Source organism: Drosophila nasuta, chromosome 2R (genome assembly GCF_023558535.2).
Source record: "Drosophila nasuta strain 15112-1781.00 chromosome 2R, ASM2355853v1, whole genome shotgun sequence".
Classification (NCBI taxonomy): Eukaryota; Metazoa; Arthropoda; class Insecta; order Diptera; family Drosophilidae; genus Drosophila; species Drosophila nasuta.
Genome location: NC_083456.1, coordinates 25,085,989 through 25,103,371, shown reverse-complemented (window position 1 = coordinate 25,103,371; position 17,383 = coordinate 25,085,989). Strand labels below are relative to the sequence as shown.

Genomic DNA, 17,383 nt, shown 5'->3' with positions numbered 1-17,383 from the left:
TCCCATGCGTAAACCAGACTATTTATGTCTGTGTAGCTCTGTGTGTGTGAGTGTACGTGTGTGTTTGTGTGTGTATGCCATTTGGTCATAAATTCAAAAAGCTGTCCAGCTTAAATTTTGGTTTTTCAATTTTTGAATGTGTGTTAGACCTCTGGCAATATAACCCCAACCCTTAGCTACACCCTCGAACTCCTTCCTTCTCCTCTTCCCATCGTCTCCCTCTCTCTCTCTTCAGGGCAGGCAGATGAGGTCCTCGCATAGTTGTGCGTGTAACTGTAAAACGTGTAACAAGGAGTCAACGTTCGGTCTCTCTCGGTCTGGCGTCACAAAAACCATGAGATTTCATTTAATTAAAGCCACTTCTGTGGGGGTTTTAAGGAGGAGAAGAGTGCGAAGGGAAATCCTATTGCTCGCATGCATGTTGAATTTTTGACACCATATGTGCGTGGAATATATTAAATATATACACATATATATATATAGAAAAGCAGGCCTTTAAAAGGATCAGAAATATTTGTAGTTATATTTATTTTTTTATATTTTGCATTTCGGCCTAAACAAATATGCGAATGTATGCGGTGTGTTGGCCGCCACAAAAATGGTTTGCTCTCGGTATTATGTGTGATTAGCTGGGGCCAGAGCCACTTTTGGCATGCAAAATATGAAATTGATGTTTAGGTTGGAGAAAAAAAGGTTAAACAAAGGTTAAGCCAACGCGGTTGACGACAAAAAAGGCAAAGGCCGAAATGAGAGAATGAGGATTAGGTAGTCATCAGAGTTATTTAGTTAAAATTAGTGCTGTCGAGGATGTCTTTTCAATAAAGCAAAGCAAACAGGCGACAAGACACCCAAGACACCCAAGAGAAAATGTGCTGCAGGGCGTTTGAGGGCTTTGGCAAAAGCAAAAGGATAACAGGCAATAAGCAGGGGATAGCAAAATAGAGGATGTTCTCTCTCTGTGTGGCTGACAACTGGGAGTGCGACGACGATGACGACGACGTCAAAGAGCCAAATAGCTTAAAGGCATCTTGCGGGTAACGAAGACGCTCAGCTGGAAAATCAAGTTGGCCACCCATCAACAGCAGCAGCAACAGCAGCAGCAGCAAAATGGAAACGGACTCCAGCGACGAGAGGAGCCGCAAATCATGAAATAAACTCTTTAATTACGCCTCACGACTTGCACGCAAAACAGAGCTAAATGGAAAATTATGCAAAATGCTGCAGCAGCAGCAGCCAGGAACAGCAGCAGCAGCAACCAGCAACAACGGTGGCAGTGGCAGCTACCGAAAATGTAAGTAAAAATTATAAAATCTTTGGCACGACGTCGACGTTGGGCAACGACAAAACTGCAAATTACCAAATTATAAACAAAAAGCAATGATGATGACGACGACGATGACGACGCCGATGAGGAGTTGAAGGAGAAGGAGGAGAAGGAAGAGGAGTCTGAGGCAGAGCCATAAAACCCTGAGGATGCAGCAGAGCGCTGAGAGAGTTGCAGCGAGGCACAGACCGCACACAGCATGGTGCCCCCAGACGTGGCATGCCTCACTCGTTGCCCCTCTCTTTCTCTTTCTTTCGTTTGCGCCCCCCTGTTGCTGCAAGCGCATTTAAACAACCTGATTGCTCGACCAACGAACAAGCCAAGTCCAAACAGCCGACAGTTGAAACTCGCTTCACTTCTCCCTGCGCTCTCCTCCCTCCTGCAACTCGGTCTCGCTTGGCACCCACTCGATTATCACCGAAAAACGATTGACCTCACGAATTCGTAATTAATTTTCACAAAAGTTTTCCATTCGAAGACAAACTTCAAACAAAAGGCTCTCCACACACACACACACACACACACACATACAGACACACGTTTCGGGTTTGGTTTTTGGTTCAGTTTGCTTTGCTTTTTGGGATTGCTTTTGCTGCTGCCATCTCTATCTATATACGTATGCACATGCACATGTGAGTATTCGTGAGTATGCACTGGGTACCCACAATGTTTAAACATTTGAACATTGGCGCTGTGGGGGGCTGCAAGCAGGCATGCAGCAGCAGCAGTCAGCATGCAAGTGACTCCGATCCTCCTTCAATCTTTCTCCGTTCCGTTCCGTTCGCTCGGTTCGTTTGCTCATTCGCTAGTTGTGCGCATGATGTCGCTTAAGTGCTGAAACAATGTTCCAAGTTGTAAGAGCAACAACGACGACCAAGCAACTGCAACCCAAAAATAAAGTGTGTAAAAATGAGCAACTTTTTTCAAGTGAGAAGCAACTATGTGCGCTGTGCCACAAACACAAACACACACACACACACACACACACACACACAGATGTGGCAGGCAGGCGACGAAGAGACAACAACAACAGAAGAGTTGCAACCTCGTTGGCAACGGTGACTAGCAGATACTTGCACTCATGCTCATGCCTGAGCAAAAGATACAATTTCACTGCCGCACTATAAGAATGTCAGATAGTGCTCTATGTGTGTGTCAGTCTCTGTGTGTGTGTGTGCGTAAAGTGCACAAATTGCAATTTCAGCTGAGCGCGGGAATCAGGACAAGAGCACAGACAGAGACAGAGACAGAGACTGAGCATCCCCTCTTCGCTCTTCACTCACAAGAGGCGGCAACAAAAACCATTCAATCTGTGCCTCACACTCCTCTGACTATAGGCCGAGTTCTAAGTAAGCAACCCGAAAGGGGAACTAAGTGAATCTTGATCGAAATCAGCAGATAGGAAAACTGCATCAGATAATGATGAAACTGCAAGCGACTTGACAAGCAAAAATATTAATGATTAAATGCCCAACTGATGGGCAGGTTTCTTTTTTGTAGTTTCTTATCTTGCAGAGCATAAATACTAAAATTATAGTTGAGTACTTAATTTTGTTGCGATTAAATATAAAAAATAACTTATATTATATTAATTTTCTAGTTAATTTGGGTATTATTGATATTTTGAGTAGCATTTTTTATTGTTAAGTTCTCTTAATTTAATTTGTGCTCATTAGTACCTCTATTATATAGTAAATTTTAAATGTAGTACTATGTCAATATACCAAATGTAGTCCTTAGTATATTTTAGTATATTTGCGGTATATTTTTAATTAATTATCATTATATTATATTATTATATAGTATATTTTGAATGCAGTACTATATCAATATACCAAATGTAGTCCTTAGAATATTTTAGTATATTTGCGGTATATTTTTGGCACATTTTAAAATTAATTATTATTATAGTATATTATTATATGGTATATTTTGACTGTAGTACTATATCAATATACCAAATGTAGTCTTTAGTATATTTGCGGTATACTTTTGGCATATTTTAAAATAAATTATTATTATATTATAATATTATATAGTACATTTTGAATGTAGTACTATATCAATATACCAAATGTAGTCCTTAGTATATTTTAGTATATTTGCGGTATATTTTTTTTTAAATTAATACCGCACTGTTTCGCTTTTATTCATAATGGTATATATCCAATGTTCTACGATATTTTAAGAATCATTATACTAAATATTTATTTGCTAGTTATCATCCAATTTATAACATTTTTTTTAATCCTTTTGTTTCTTTTCTTTGCAATATTACCCTGTCTTTCACTTTTGGACATATCATCTCATCCTATATCATCTTTCCCCACATTTTGTGCTGTATCTTTAGCTGCAACCACATCTGGTTGTGCTTATCAAGCGTTTACTGTAAGTGTTCCGGCTTAGATTAACAGCATCTTTGGCTGTCAACGAGATAGGAGATATCCGTACACATGTTGTCCCCACACACACACACAGATGGCATTTTAATGCAACCCATTCCCATCTTTTCTTCCCCCTTCAGCTTGGCAAAATGCAAAGTGCAACACTAGAATGCAGCAACTCGGACAAAGAGTGTCCAAAGAGATGACCACAAAAACACAACCTGCCAGTTGATAGTTTTGGCATGAAGCATATCCCATACTCTGAGCGGATGGATGGATGTCTCTGCTGGCTGGCAGAATGCATCCTTTTGGCACGCACATTGACACTTTGATATGATTTCAGGCCACATGCCAGAACAGTCTGATCTGCGGTCTCTCCCATGACACAGAGAGAGTCTTGTATTCTGGCCAACTTCTGGGGACAGCAGCAGCAGCCACTGCCAAACTTTAATTTCAGCCTCCTTTGTGTGGCATTTTTAGCATGATTGCACCACTCTCTCACTCCCTCTCTCTCTCTCTGTCTCTCTCTCTTCCCTACTCTTGTGGTTTTGTCATGACAGTCAGCAGACCACCCCACAGTCGGTGGTTGTATCGAACAAGGCTTGAGGTCGACCCTATATCAATTTTGTGAAGGCTCAAAAACTTGTGTCAGAATGCGTGTTCGTGTGTATGTGTGTGTAAATAAAATTGCTCCACAAGAAAGATGCAAAACTTAAATTGAGGCACAAAACTTGCACATAGTGCAGCAAAAAAAAAAACTAAAAAGTGTTGAACGCTCTGGCTCAATTTTCCTCCATAGTTTTTCCCAATGAAAATTTGCTGGGCAAAAAAGACAGAGAGAGAGAGAGCAAGTTGCCTTGGCTTGTTTCTTGTGATATTGAAATTAATTTTTGGCCTGTTGGCGACAACGACACACAAAACATTGCCACGCCCCACACCGCTCCGCCCCGCCACCTTGCCCCTTGGGGCGATCGCTTTGTCGTGTGACTTGTAACTTTCTGAAGCATTTTGCGCTCAAGTTTAATTTCAACGCTTGACTTGGGAAAGTTTTGCCAAGGCGTCCGCGCGAGTGACAGTCACCAGTTGTTGTTGTTGTTGTCGTTGTTGTTATTGCTGTTGCTGTTGTCGTCGTCGTCTTAGTGTTTGAGCAAAAGTTGCAGCGGCCTTTTAAACGTCGCCAAATTGCTTCAAGTTGCTTTTTACTTTTTGGCATTCAAGTGCTTAAATGTCTCACGAGTCGCTCGTCGCTCGTTGCTCGTCTCATTTCATCTCGTCTTTCGTCTCTTGGCATTTTACACGTCATTTGAGTGCGCACTCGACAAAACTAAAGCCATGAATTAATCAGAAAACAGCAGCAGCAACAGCGGCAGCAACAGCTGCAGCCATAGCTTTTGGCATTAAGTATCTTATCCCTCTTTACACAGACACACAAAAACCACAAAAGCGCGGCACAAACTGCAAGCAACAACAACAACGATGACGACAACGACGACGACGCTAGACAAGTTCAACTTAATCAATTTAAAGTGCTTACCGCAAAGTCAACAGTTCAAACTAACCGCAAGGCGGTAAACACACCCACATAAGCCACATGCCACGCCTCCTTCTCCTCCACCTCCACCTTCTGGGTTATTAGGCAAATTGCCGCACTCTAGACTCTGACGCTCAGCAGGTTGTCGTTTCCACTGACCAACAAGTGTCCAACACTGTCCACTGTCCATTGTCCACACTGTCCACAGTGTCTCTTGTATCCAGTGTTGAGTTTCCTACCCCACACACACACACACAAAGTATCCTTTTCACTGCTTCGCCTTTTGTTTTTATTTTCACTTTTATTTTCCCCCTTCTGCGTCGTCGTCGTCGCTTGTCAATGTTTTCTTTCTCTAGTTTGTTGTTTGCTTATGTGTATTTCATATTTACTTCGGAAAATTATGAAAATTAATATGAAAATTGTAGCTATTATGTGTGGTCCCTTTCTCTCTCTCTCTCTCTTCCTCACTTGAGTCAGTCAATTGTTAGTTTTAGATTTAATTACTCGCATCAACTTCAACATTAATTTGATTGAGTATTATGTGACACAAAAGCCTTGGGGGTAAAGTTTGCCACTTAACCCATTTCCTTACAGCAACAGCAACTGAAAAAAGGGTCTGCAGTTTTCCCAGCCTCGACCTCGGTTGCGGCATTTGTCAAAAGAAAACCCCCATGTGAACTTCGCCTGGGCAAATCAATTGCTCGACTGCTCTTCACCCTCGATATTTGCATCGTTGTTCCTCCCAGCTGTCGGCCTGCATCTACTTCCCTCTCTCTCTCTCCCTCTCTTATCGTTGTTGTTGTTATTGCTCTATTTGCATTGGCATTATGCAATCAGCTTGCATAAAATATGCACACACACACGCAAACACACATATGCAAAATAAAAAGGGGTCTGCAAGGATATGCAAAATAAGGCAATCAGACGTTGAGAGCAGCAAGCGGCATTAAAAAGACAGTTCAATCGGAGAATTGAATGCACTTGCCATACGACCAAATAAGTCTGATAAATTGCACAGCTAAGTTGGTTTTAGTGATAGCCATGCATAATCTATAACATACTTATGCTGACTCTTCAGAAACTAATCATAATAAGCTGCAAAATGGTGCTAGAAATGACAGCAAAAATAATTTAGTATTTTAATATACTATTGATAACAGTCGCCAAGAAAATTCGATATTCCTTTGAGTCGTTCTTTACTATATGTAATCTGCTAAACTGAGTTTAGAAAATGCAACGCTTCAAAATATTTTGTATTAAGGTTAACCAAGTTGTGGTATTTTATTGTATTTCCAATTCTTATGTCGAGTCGATCTAATAAGCTGTTAAGCTGCTGCCAAAAAATACACCATAGAAACAATTCAGTATTTAAAAATACCAATAAATGTATTATAATGTATTATATATTATTTTTATCAACTCAGTTTTTTATTGTGCTAGCTGTGTCAACTTAAAAAGCTGATCAACTGCTTCCAGCAAAAGACAGTTGAAGTAATTTAGTATTTTAAAATACTAATACCAAGAAACATTTATATAATTTTTAACTATTCAATGCATTTTCATTGTGTTAGTTATGTCGACTGAAAATACTGCTAAGCTGCTTCAAGAAAAAGCTGCAGAGTAATTGAATTGTTGAAAATGTTTTAGATTAAAGTTAGTCACAGAATTCTAAACTATTTTTTGAGTTTATTTAGCATATTTTTGTATATGACATTTTTTATTGACTCTACTCCACTTCCCTTTGATTACACAATTTTCGTTTTCAATTACTGCTTGTCAAATAATGTCAATATTTAGCACACTAATGGAGTTAACTGCATAACCCAAAAATATCACTTTTAATCAATTAGACAGCACTTAAAAAGGCTGCCACATTAAACTACAGTTTGGCTATGGCCAATGAAAATGCCATAAAACGCTCAATTATAGCGAATGTCTAGCCGTTGAATGAAAATCGACAGAGGCCATAAAAACAAATAATAAAAAAAGGAGGGAAATATAAAACAAAAAATTGAAATTGCCCAAAAATTAACCAGCTGCAAGTGAGTTGAACCTCCCCAGCTTGATCTGCATATACAGATACAGATATATATCCGCCATAATTCATACGCAGAGAGAGAGACAGAGAGAGGGGGAAATTGCGATGCGGCAGCCATGACAGTTTTTATGACACTTTTTTATTTCCTGTAGGCAGCAACAGCAGCAGCCAACAAACTTCAACTTCATTATCATGATTGGCTGCAGTAAATGCTTTTTGTTTATTATTATTATTATTATTACTTTTATTTACAAATGCATTAAACACCATATTTAATTGCATCATAAAAGAGTCAGAAACCCGTCGACAATCTATGAAATTGTACTCGAATTTATCTGCACATATCGATGTAGCTAAAGATACAAACGACGCTCGCTGCTGTCTCTGTAGCTATTTATTTAGTTGCATTGCTTATCGCAAATGCTTGTTTTTTCCCTCCCTTCCCCCTCTACCGAATGCGTGTGATATTTTTATGGGCACACACACACATTCAGTCAATATACTGATAGACAAGTTACATTTTTGGACTGTTGTTGCTGTTGCTGCTGTTTGTTATTTGCTGTTCACAGTTCTTTCGTTATTATTTACACAATTGACCCTTTCACACCAAAAACTCATTGAACTTCGGCAGCAACAACAACAGCAACAGCCACAGCAGCGGCAACAGCAATTCACGTTCAGTTCTTAGTGCTTAGCCGAGTGTGTGAGTGTGTGTGTGAGAGTGTGTCGTATCTATGTGAATGTGTGTTTGTTGTGTGCACCTCCGCTCAACTGTAAATAGTCATAAATGTTTTGTTTATGTTTACAATTTAGCTGCTGTGTTGTAGTTGCTGTTGCTGTTGCTGTTGCAGTTCGTGACTTCTCTAATGTTGTCGACGTGGTTGTTGCAGCATGTTCCACAGTTCTTGTTGTTGTTGTTGTTGTAGTCTCTGGCTGCTGTTGGAGTCAAGATTTCTGAATTGGTAATGGAGCATGTGCAGTTCAAAGAGGTGAGCGAGCTGCATTTTATTGCTATCTAAATCGCTGTCCAACCATTTACGTATGCACCACAGCTTGTCGTCTTGGCTTTTATTTGCTTTTAATTTGACTTCACAAAACCGCTGCCTAAATGTCAGTCTCTAATCTACATACGAGTTTCCCCCCTCTCTGATGTCCACTGCATAAATAAATCATTTGGCATTTGTATTATTAATGCATTCAATTAAGTAGCCATAACAATTAACAATTAAACTCATTATGTAGGCATAGGCCACAAAAAACTACAACTACAACTACAACTAAATTGCCACAAAGCTATATGCAAATCGCTTTTGTAATTATTGTTTATTGTTGTTGTTGTTGTTGCTTGGTATAATAATAAAAATAATAATAATAATAATGCCCAAACTAGACGCATTAAGAGCATCATTAAATAATTTACAATTCAACAGCAATAAAAACAACAATTTCATATAATTGTAAACAAAGCCAAACATCATTATATTTATTAGTGCTGCAGTTTTTAGTGCTTTTACTGCCTAATGAAGAGGCTTCCATAATTAACAAATGCTCCTCTCAAATGGCTGAACACATTGCATTAATTGCTGCAACAATTTTAGTGTCATTGATTATGCACAAAAATTGCATGAAAATTGCGCGTTTGATAATCGATTTTTGCTAAATGTTCCCAGCGTATTTAATGATATTTGATTAATCGTAGCGAATAGCTCAACTACCGTAAACCATTCATCAGATGATCTAATGGCCAAGAATTTAAGCCTAAGCGACAAGTTCTCATTAATTGTCATTAATAATGTCGAAAACTTCATCGAACACAGTTCAAATACGGATTTTGTTTCTTCACCAACCTCCAAAAAAAAACCGGTCTTCAAACAGACGACAGATGCTCCAACTTCTTCAGTTTCAAACTCCAACAAAAAAAAAGAGAAAAAAACTGACTTCAAGCTAATCAGATGAAAACAATAACTAAATTAGATTAGGGCAAATTAATTTGTCTGGAAGTCAGGCCTGAGATCGCCTCGCTTTAAACATATACAAATCCCTTGAAATGTGTTCAACATTAATAATACCAAACGAACAGTAAAAAAAAAAAACAATAAAACAACCGATAGACTTAACTAAATCATTCAGTTGTCTTTTCGAGTCGAGCATTTTAAAGGTAATTTATCATTGGAACTGATGAGCTGAGAGCGCATAGATAAAACCATATGAGAGATGCCGACAAATAAATAACATAAAACACACACAACAACACACAACACAGTTTAGCATAAATTAAATTATGCAAAAGCTCAAATTAAATAATCATAAAAATCGCTGTAAAATGCATTGGACCAAAATGAACGTGAATGCCAAAAATACCGACTGCGAAATTTACTTAATTATTTAATTTATGTCTGTCCCCCGACAAAAAAAAACAACCCGAAAAACAAAAGCCAAGTGATTTTGTGCTGCAATTTAAAATGCACATAAATTACAATTATTAAACAATCGCCAAACGACGACAATATTAGTTTTTAATTGCAATATAAATTATAAATAAATAAATGCGAGCACATTACATTTGCAAATAGTTTCGCATAAATTATCAAATACTCTCAACACAACCATTTGTACTAGTTCAACAATTAAGCATCTCAAGAGAAGTGCGCACGGAAAAACGCAATGAAAGTTAATTAAAATATTCATAAGTCAAGTTGCTGCTCGCTGCTCGTCAAAGCGACGATTAAATGTCAAATGCACGCACCACAAAACAAAAGCAGAGCCAAGGAAAACAACAACATTGAAGTTGGAGAACAAACTGAAGAACTTTTGCAATAACTAATGAAGTTTAACTACGCTTTTATGATGGGCAAATTACTATACTTAAGTTTTTAGTAGCTAATACTTAAACAACTTTTGTTGGTTTTATAGTAAAATGAAGTTTCTGACGACGGTCTTCAAAAGACGTGTTTGGCATATTACTTATAAAGTCGTGATTGAAGTTGTTTGGATATAAGGAAAATACATTTCAGGTGACTTAAGAGCGGTTGGAGATTTATGATATTTGAGGTAATTTGATGGAAAAACTTCTTATTCATATGCAGCTGAACATTTTTTTTTTTTTGTGGAAACATAACAAAGACATTAAAGATGACTTAAGATCGGTTTAAGAATAATGTTTTTTGAAGTAATGTATCTTCAGAAAAAATTACATGTTTGCAGCTGAAAGTTGTTTTGGAAACATAGCAAATACATTAAAGGTGATTTAGTGACAAATAATAAAAAAATTTAAAGTAGTTAAATAGAAAATAATTTCAGAAAATTTTAAGATATTTGAGATTAATGATATTTGAAATAATTTGAGGGAAAATTTCTTCTGAAAGAATTATTTATATGCAGTTTCAGTTGAATAGAGAGCAAATATATTAATGGAAATTATTGATATTTGAAGTATTATGAAGAAAAGTATCTTCTGCTAAAGTTTTTTAGAAACATAAAAAATACTTTAAAGGTTACTTAAGAATAGTTCCAAATAAACAAAGAATTATTTATGTGCAGTTGAGTAAGAAGTTGGAAATTAATAATATTAGAAGTAAATTAAAGGAAAGTATCTTCTGCACAAGTTTTTTAAGAGTAGTTCCAAATAATAAAGTAATTAAATGGAGAGTATCTTCAGAAAGAATTATTTATGTGCAGTTCCAGATAAGAAGTGAACTCATTATCTAACTAATTGTAGGAAAATGCATAAATATTGATAAGGAAAGTGATAGAGAAACAGTTTTTGTTTTTCCACACATGTCGAAAAAAAATAGATGGACAATTCCAACCCCTTTATGAGGTGCATTAGAGTAGGGTTAGATAAGTTATAGGACACATGTAAGGTGTGGGCTCAGAGTGTGAAATGAGTTTCAGTTAATTTTCTCATTAATATTGCAGTCGATGAACTGAAGAAAAGCCGCCAAAAAAATAAAAATGCCTTTGTTGGTGTTACAATTTTGTGTTGTTCTTGTTGTCGTTGTTTGTGTTGTTGTTGTTTGTATGTTGGTGTTTGGCATTTCCTGTAATTTGTCGAGCTGGGAAAATTGCTAGCTAGTTGGCAGGCAGGCAGGCAGGCAGGCAGACTGTGGCTGTTGTTTGGGTTGCCTTGCATATTAATTTAAATATAATTATGATAATTTTTATTGTCAAGGCAGCAACAGCAGCAGCAACAGCAGCGCAACGTAACGTTGTTGCTGCCACATGTTGATGTTTTTGGCCCTTTTTGGCCTCGAGCAAACAAGCAGCAGCAACCCTTTCAGAGGAGCAGAAGCCGGAGCATCGTCCTTTGCCATCCGAATGGATTAGTTATTGAGTTATTTTAAAACTAAAAGCAACAACGATCCAACAACTGACGCGCCTCGATCCAAACATCTTGTGACTGACATTTGTGCGTCAAATTAAGTGAACTCTTTTTCCTTTTTTTTTTTTGTGCTTCTTTTTACAGCAAGGCAGTGGCACATGGTCAACCCAGAGTTGCTGCTGCTTCCTGCCTGCCTGCTTGAGACTGACTGACTGACTTTGTTGTCTTCGGCCTGTCCCATGGATTGCGTAAACTATAATTAATAACAAAACATGTTATGGTTATGGCTGCTGCCGTCTCTGAAAATTGTTTCTTGTGCCCGCGCCGGAGGCATTTTGCCTTTGCTTTTGATTCTCTTTCCTCATTCTTTATGTTCTGTGACTCTCTCTCAGAGTCTGAGTCGAAGTCGAAGTCTGAGTTTGAGTCTGAGTCTTGGGCAACTGTGCAACATATGTTATGCATTTTTTAGCTGTCTTCGGCATTCGAAAAATTATGTAGCATTTAATTAGCGCATAATTACAGCAGGCCTGTGACTACTCGTTAGGCTCAAGACAAAGCCACAACTTAATCCCCCAGCTCAGCTCAGCTGCTTGCCATAGGAAAGCAGTCAAAGAAATGTCTGTCCCCCTTCTCTTTCTCTCTCTCTCTAAGGATGCAACACCCAACAACAAGTTCAAAAGCAGTCAACATTCTTGGTCTACATCTCCGACTCCATCAGTGTCTCGTCTCGTCTCGGTTCGTGTTGCTTTCTTTCTTTCTTCATCGTCGTCGTCCTCTAAGCAACGTCATCGAGGCAAAGCGACTATTTCTCCTGTTGCCAGTTGGCAGTTGCCTTGTGGTTTGGCAAATACTCAACAAACCATGAAAGTAAATAAATGTTTTGCAACGTTGCAGAAATAAAATGCAATTTAAGTCCCACCAAAATGGCTAACACAACCCAACCAACAACAACAACAACAACAACAACAACATCAGCAGCATCGCAATGCAAATAAAAGTTAAAAAACAAAATTGTAGTGCAAAAAATGAAATATCTAGAACGTTGCAACGCGCGACCCCACAAAAACCCACAGCATGCCTGTCTGCGCTGCATGCTGCATGTTGCACAAACACACACACACACATATATTTCCCGACTTTGTTTTTTCATATATTTCTTCTTTCTTTTTTTTTTATTTTGTTAGAATTTTTGCTCCCCGTTTTTTGTTGTTGTTGATTTCCTTTTTTTTTGTGCAACGGCTGTTAAAGTAACCGGCGGAGTGTTTTTGGGGGCTTCGAACTTTGCATTCGGCACAAAAGAAAGTGAAATGCAAAATGGGCGTTTTTTTTTTCTTTTTGCTTTTAGCATCATCGTGGAAAGGGCAACAGAGACTGCAAGTGGAAGAGTGGCAGAGAGTAAAGAGCAAAGAGCATGCAGGAGAGATTTGGAAATAGGCTCGGCAATTGCCAAAGCATAAAAAGCAAACAAATTAGAAGCAAAAAAAAGAGGTTTAAAATAATTACATAAAGCATTTCCAGATATACAAAAAAAAAACAAAAATTGAAATGGAAATGCAAATGAATTGATATCTTTGAATTGGGGGAGTTTATGCTGTGCCTTGAAATATATTAAAAGTAAAGTTGATGGGAACTCATTTTACAGCTTTTAATCATAAAAATGTTAAAAACGATTATGCACATCAAGAAAAAGATACTTAAATAAGATACAAGATCTCAACTGCTATTTTAATGAGTTAGACTTTATTTATTCTTATCTTTATTTATTCTTATATTTATAATTCCAAGCCTTCTTAAAGCTAAATTTAAAGGCTAGATACATTCATGAGATACAATTTCAGCTGAAATTCTAATTCTTTGAATGCAAAAATCCAGTTAGTGAATAAATATTTATCCAACTTCTAATTGAATGACAATTTTAGAAATTCCCAGTATTATACAGTATCTTAAATGATGTTTTGAGTAAGTCATGCTTAATATAAAATTAATTTTCTTTTATTTATTTTCCTACTTATAATTCCAAGCCCTTATAAAGCTAAATTTATAGGCTAGTTATTAGTTCACTAGGTATATCAGGTAAAATATACATTCATGAGATACAATATCTCAGCTGCGATTTTGATTCTTTGAATGCAAAAATCCAGTTAATAAATAAATATTTATCCATCTTCTAATTTAATGACAATTTTAGAAATTATTAGTAAGAGATACAATTATAAGATACAGTATATTAACTGTCATTTTGACTATTTAAACGATCGATTCTTACTATTTCATATATTTTCACTAGCCATCGCCAAAGATACAATTATAAGATACAGTATCTTAACTGCCATTTTGACTATTTAAAAGATCGATTCATGCTATTTTATATATTTTCGTTAGCCATCGCATATCCTTATTTATAGCCTCCATTAACTTTTTCAACTCGAATGAATTTTCACAGCATTTTTGCTGTGAATGATTTCACAGATTTGTGCGGCCGCCTGTGGTAAGTGCATTTTGAATGTCTCTCCCCTCAAAAAAAAACGAATTGAAAATCGAAATACAAAAAAAAGGAAATAACAAACATCAGCAACAACAACAATAACAAGGCAAAAGTGCAGTAACTGCCAGACGAAACGGAACAATAATTAAAGCAAAGTCAACAGCAGCAGCAACAACAACAATAACAACAACAACAATAATAAAACGAGGACACAACGTGAAGGAAATCATTGCGAGCGGGAGAAGAAAAAAAAACCAAAAACAACGCTGCAGAAATCTGCTCAAAACTTTTTGAATGGCTGTGATGATGTGCGCCTGGTGCATGCCCCCTCGCTCAGTGCTTGCCACAAAATGTTGTCGTTGCTCTTGTTGAACGGTTGTCGGTGCTGCTTGCTGCTTGCTACTCGGCCTGTCATTGATGCCGCTGTGGATTTGTTGCCTTTGCTGATGAGCCAGCCAAGGCAACACAAAAAAAAATCCAAGGCAAAAGGAGTTCAGGCTGCATGCAACTCAGCTGGTTTGATACTTGAGAGAATGGGAGACAACAAGTCGAAGGCATGAGGGAGCAAAGCAATTCTCTTCAAATCTCTCTCTCTCGCTCTCGCTCTTCGTCAGTTGACAGTCACGTCATTTTAGTCAGGCGGAACACACACGCAGATTTTCCGCAGACAAGCAGGTGGCAACTAGTACTTGCAACGCAATTGATATGCCCCGCAGTAGCTGCGGTAATTGCTCTACGAATCTCTCTCTCTCTCTCTCTCTCTCTTCTCAGCCATGCAAATTTTGTTTTGCATTTGCGTGTCTAAGCGATGCATCTACAATTTCCACTCAACTGGTTGTGGAATTTACTTGGCCGCTTCGACTTTTCAATTAGTCGTAAATCAGCAAAAGCGAAATAAAATAGAGTTATAAAGATTAAGTGGAAGCGGGCGAATTATGGCATTAATAAATTTATTTATAACACAAATTAAATAATCCAATCCAAACACTGTTTGGAGGCAACGAAATGCAATTTGCGGATTTACTAAAAAAACAAGAAAACAAAATCCAAAAGCTGACGGCCTGACGAGCTAAGCTCGGACTTCCTTCTCCCTTGCCTCTTTGGGTTGTGGCGGCTGCTGCTGCTGCTGATGCGGCTTTGGCCAAATTGCAATTGCAATTACCAATGGCCGGCGCAACGAAGTATAAAACAACTAAACAACGCCAAAGCCGACGACAGTTTGACTTGCAATTTTAGCAGCGGCGGTGGCATCATCACGAGGCAAGGCGCGCGCGCTCGCTCGCGTATCCATTACTTTAACGTTGCCACAACAACAACAACGACGATGACGATGACGGTCAGCTTTGTTGGAGGCGAATGCAGAAGAAGAAAAAAAAAGCAGGCCGAAAATGCACGCGTTTCAAGCCCTGCGGCCGGCCAGGCTTTTGGGATGATTCTGGCCAAGTTTGCGAGAAAATCGATTTCAGTTGCTACGCTTGGGCCAGGCCCAGTCTCCCTCGCTCTCCCCTCTCCCCACTCCCTTTTCCACGGCCTCCACCTCACTTGCAATTGCCAGTTGGGTCCTGATGCTGTGCAATCCTGGGTTCTTGTAGGCAGGCCTCAGTAGGCCTCGACTCGATGTTGCTGCGTCCGTTTGTTTGTTTGTTTGTTTGTCGCTTTTAATGTGCGCAATGCTCTGGCTCTGGCTATGGCTCTGACTCTGGCTGACTGCCTGGCGGAGGCGACTCTTGACTGATTTTTACTGCTTTTGGCCCAATTGCCCCGCAGTAGCCCAGTGCTCTGGTCGAAAGAGAGAGAGAGAGACTGGTTTGGGACCAGCGTTGATCTCGCTGGCTGTGCGCGTCAACAGCATCAGCATCAGCATCGGCACCGGGGCAAGCAACGTGGGGACCCTTTTGCCTCATGCACCACCTCATGCCGCATGCTTCATGCCGCCCTCCCTTCGCGTCCCATTAGCGGCTCTTTGTTTGCCTTGCAGTTTTGCAATGTATAAGGTCCTTTGCTCTTGTTGTAGTTGTTGTGGCTGTTGCATTTGTTGCTCTTGTCGCTGTTGTTGTTGCTGTTGTTGTTGCTGTTGATGCCGCGCCTGCACGCTTTTCGTTTCGTTTGATGGCCGCGCGCACGCGGCCTTTTGTTAGTTTTTCCAGGCGCATTTTCATTATTATTGCCCTGTGCATACCCTAACCACAAATCTGGCCTAATTACTATCACATAACTTTTGGCTTATCAATGAAATTGTGAATTGAGACATTAAATTTAAGCTTCACTTCAAGCGAAAGTAATTTAGAAGGTTGATGATTATTTTAACGACACTTGAAAGTTCTTTAAGAATACACTTAATATTAAATTTTTTGTAGAATTCATTTCTTTTAAAAATTATTTTATGGGGTCATTAGAATCTTATATCTTATTGAAATCATATTGGAATTATTAAAATTCTTTAACTTTAATAACTTTAATTTTAAACACTAAATTATAATTTTTTTCTTACTTATCAAGTTTGATAAAAGTTTTCGTCTATTTTAAAAATATAGACGAATTTCTTGAAGTTTTAAATTTTGTTTACAGAATTTTTAGACAACAATTTCAAAACTTTAACACTAACAATAGTATAGTATTTTAGTATTTTAGTATTGTAGTAGTATAGTAGTATTTTAGTTTTTGAAGAAAAATGTTCTTAAAGTATTTTAATTTCGATATTTTTCGCTTCAAAAGAAATCTAAGTTTAGTTTACTTCATTTTAGGGTATTTAAATCGGGGTAATCACAAGACACAAATGCCCTTTCGCTTGAAGCACATAAAAATGCAGGCTACACTCGCGGAGAGAGAAAGAATGAGTATTTGAGTGTGCTATTTTTTTATTCATTGCACTCACAATTTTATGCTCGCTGACTTACGAGTATTTGTTCAGTTCTGGCTTAAAGCGCTTCTCGTTCAACTTTAAAGTTGCAAGCTGGCCAAAAGGCAGCAACAGCAAAAGCAGCAACAGCAGCAAGCTGCTTATCGCATAATTGGTAGCAATGTTGACTGCCACTTTTTGTTGCTGCTGTTGCTGCTGTGGCTGTGGCTGTTGCTGTAGCAAGTGCGAGACGAGGACGCATTCCGGACATGCCGGCAAAACACTTGTCAGCGACTTAAATGGCGCGCAGCTGTGCAGCATTAGCTGCTTGCATTGAGGTGGAGCCGCATCCACAGAAGTGGACACACCTCTGGTTGCTGCCACACTGGCAAAGGTGTTGCAACACCGATGTTGCCAGTGAGACATTTGATGTGATTATTGAGTTATGCCCAACGGGGGCA

The 17,383-nt window shown here is 38.4% G+C and overlaps 1 protein-coding gene across 8 annotated transcripts in view; it reads right to left on the bottom strand.

Moving 5' to 3' along the window:
* The window catches only part of LOC132787025 (sterile alpha motif domain-containing protein 5), a 168,139-nt gene that overhangs the window by 149,087 nt on the left and 1,669 nt on the right, over positions 1–17,383 (bottom strand). The window lies entirely within an intron of this gene.